The sequence below is a fragment of the Austrofundulus limnaeus genome, unplaced genomic scaffold, assembly GCF_001266775.1.
Source record: "Austrofundulus limnaeus strain Quisiro unplaced genomic scaffold, Austrofundulus_limnaeus-1.0 Scaffold545, whole genome shotgun sequence".
NCBI lineage: Eukaryota > Metazoa > Chordata > Actinopteri > Cyprinodontiformes > Rivulidae > Austrofundulus > Austrofundulus limnaeus.
In genome coordinates, this window is record NW_013952947.1 from 20,843 (window position 1) to 24,387 (window position 3,545).

Genomic DNA, 3,545 nt, shown 5'->3' on the forward strand with positions numbered 1-3,545 from the left:
TTTTTATCTTTTTGTTTTGTTTTGTTTACATGTTAGTTTGAAATAAACTAACTAAACTAAAACTAAACTAAAAATATCTACACAGCGCCGGGAGAAACTAAGTTTAACTTTTTTGCCTCCTAGAGACTCCGTCCACAACAAAATGTATTTAACAGCTTAAAAATGTTGATTTTGTAGATTTGTTTTACTACGTTTACTGCGTTTTACTAATTTTAACTTCTATTCTGGTTGTTTTTTTTTAAAACAATTCAGTTAAAAACTCATTCAGCTCTGAAAATGCCATTTGTCTTAATATGTGATTTAAAAAAAAGCTAAACAAAGTTTAATGTTGTTGCAGCACAAACCTGACATAGCATCTGGTTTTGCTTTAAAATATACTGTATATATTATTAAGTTCTTTATTTATATCTTATTTTTTATCCTTTCTGACCAGAACACTGGGATCCTGCAGGAGGAGCTGGAGAGGGATGTCGGTTTTACCTGATCATAGGAGGAAGAAAAGTTATTTAAAAGTTATTTAGTTGTGTGAAAAAAAAGTTTTTATTTAAATAGTTTGATAAAAAACTCAGACAGTTGGGTTCATAAAGGTCAAGGGTCAAATATAAAACCATTCGTTGTTCAAATTCTCTTTTCGTAAAGATAAAAATAAAACAAAATGTTTTGTTTTACATGATTTTATGTTTTGTAGGAATGATTTTTTTCAGCTGTTTTCAACAAACAGAAGCTTCCCAGCCCAGAAAAATCCACCAACAGCTTTTTTAATTTTTATGTGAGGTTTCAAATGTGTTTTTAATTTTATTCCTGGTTATCGGTTGTCGGCGGTGAGGCGTATAAACTGAAACACCTCTTCATTTTAACGAGCGAGCAGCTGAGCAGCATCATGTTCGACACTTTTCACGCCAGAACACATATTTTTACTTTACAGCAGCATCGATCTGTTCCTGCTGCTGCTGCTGCTCCGCAGCTTCTCTGAGCAAACCAGGTAAATCCTGACAAACATTCAGAAGCTGAGACGTCTCTGACCGCTCTGCACGCCACTTTAAAGTGTCTGTGTCATCAAATCTGTGTCACAAACATGAAGGCATTTTTGGAAAGATACAATTAATAATTCATTGCAAAAATATTTTCACGCTGCTGGGCTGAACTGTTGTTGAGATATTTGCACGTGAAGTAACAGGAAGTGATGTCAAAGGGGAATGTTTGACTGTAAACAGAGCGCTAACTAACAACACCGACTGTAGAGAAGAATCAGAGGTTTCTTTAGATTATTTTGAGTCTCTATCAGAGCGATAAAGTGTCAGAGTTCAAATTATATTCTTTCAATAAAGAAGAACCAGAGTTTTCTTTGTTAGAGTTCCCCTTTGATGTCACTTCCTGTTTCACTTTGGCTGAGCCAAGTTCAAAAGAAAATATGCTAGTTATGCAACAAAATGGGTAAACTTGTTTGTATTGTGCCAATTTTCTTCAACATCAGATTCTTCGCTACAGTCTGTTGTTAGTTATCGTAACAAATAGCAGATATTCCCCTCATGACATCACTTCCTGTCACTTCACATGCGAATATCTCAACAACTGTTCATCTCAGYGGCATGAAATTTTTTTTGCGACATGTTATCAATATTGTCTTTCCAAAAACAGTTTCATATTTATTACAAAAATTCGATGCCATATGTACTTTAAACAAACACACATATTGGTGATGCTTGATGACACAGATCATGATGTTGGTGCTCCATGCAGAAACATCTTGCTGTCCTGCAGGTCAACCCAAACTTCAGCTTGGTCCATCAGGGCGGAGCTTCAGTTTATAACAAGATTTATCAGTGACAACAACAACAACAACAACAACAATCTGTGCTTTGCTTTTATCTGTAAACCCAAACAACACTCAGCAAAAGTGCCGTTAGGAATCTTGACATTTTCCACACCCAAGTGCTTCGATCTGTAAGGTCAAATAATTTGTTTCTGAATGAGCTGAATGGTTAATTAAGGGCACAGAAAAGTGGAAATCCCGTTAAAGTCACCAAAGCAAGGTGTGATTTGTGAGTCTGACCTTTTTCCACAAACACAACGGCGTCACGTTGAAGGTGGGAACTTCTCAGCAGCCAGGTGTAATTGATCTCCCTCKGCAGTGGAAACGATGCAGAGGAGCGGCTGCGTTTAGCCGACACCATCCTTTCCAGAACCCGGTTCTGGCTCCCAAAGCTCCGGCTGGCTGTGAACCTGAGACGACTGCAGGTTTWCTCTGAGATTTAGCAGCTTCTGAGATCTGGGACCATAAACTCTGCTCCGGATCCTCTCAGAGGGGCTGTAAGGTGGGTTAGGGTAACAGAGAGAGAAAATATTCTCCTGTTATTAAAGTTTGCTGCTGCAGGTCGACACACGAGCTTTTACTGCTTATAATTAAAAGAGAAAACATTTCTGAAATTTTAAAATAGTTGAATGAAAGCAGCAAATCGTGCAAAATGAATAAATTATTTAAAGTTCTGCACCGGGTGTTTAAAATAAATTCTTCTTTTAGGGATCCTGACTTTCATTTCAATTTCAATTTTTTTTAAAGTGATCTTACTCTAATTTGGCAAACTTTCTGAAGGTTTTTCATGAATTTATTAAAAAATTTTATTAAATTTTTACTTTACTTTCCTCCTTTGTGAAGAAAATCTGTTTTTTTATTGGCAAAACTTTTAAAATGTTGAACCACCATGGTGACATTTTCACACAGTTAGAAAATTAAGATATTTTCATTATAAGAGCTTTACAAAAATAAGTTTAAGATGGATTGAAGTAAAATAAATCCTRTGGTCTGTGTTTGGTTTTTACTCAGACTTTTTTAAACAGATCAGAGGGATTATAATTCATGTAAACTAAACACTGGAGTTATTCCTGAACAGCTTCTTCGGTGTGTTTTTACCCACTGATTTACCACCTGGGCAGCCTTAAAGGTAAATGACACTTCTTGTTTTAGTGATGATTAAGCTCCTAATAGGAATGGATTTTCCTGGATGTGGGCGATGAAAAGGACAAAGGCCGGTGAGTCCAATCACATCGACTGTTTCTGTCCATTAACGAGCTCCGCACTAATCAGACGGCACAGCAAGCAGAACAAAGTCACGATTTAAATGTTATTTTWAAAAAATATCTTAAAGGTGAAGTCCTGCTGAGGCAGCCTGCAGCACGTGACGTTCATTTTCGTTTGTTTTCATACTTTCAGTTAGAAATAACTGGATTTTTTGTTCGGCACGCAGCTGAGTTTCCCTCTGTTAGTCTGAATATTTAACAAAATGAAGTCGAGTTTCTAAAGGAGGTCACATCTGTGGAGCGGGACTGAGCTGCAGCTGCAGAACTGTTCGGTTCTGACAAAACAGATGTTTTTCGTATTTGTGACAGAACCTGCAGCCACCTGATTATTCCAACATTCAGAAGCTTTTCTGATTTACACCTGAAAAACCTCATCAATTAAAGCTTTACAGCTGACGTTTAGATTTTGTATGCATCGTTTTATTTTATTTATCGTTTCTTTTTTACTATTTATTTTTTATCGGATG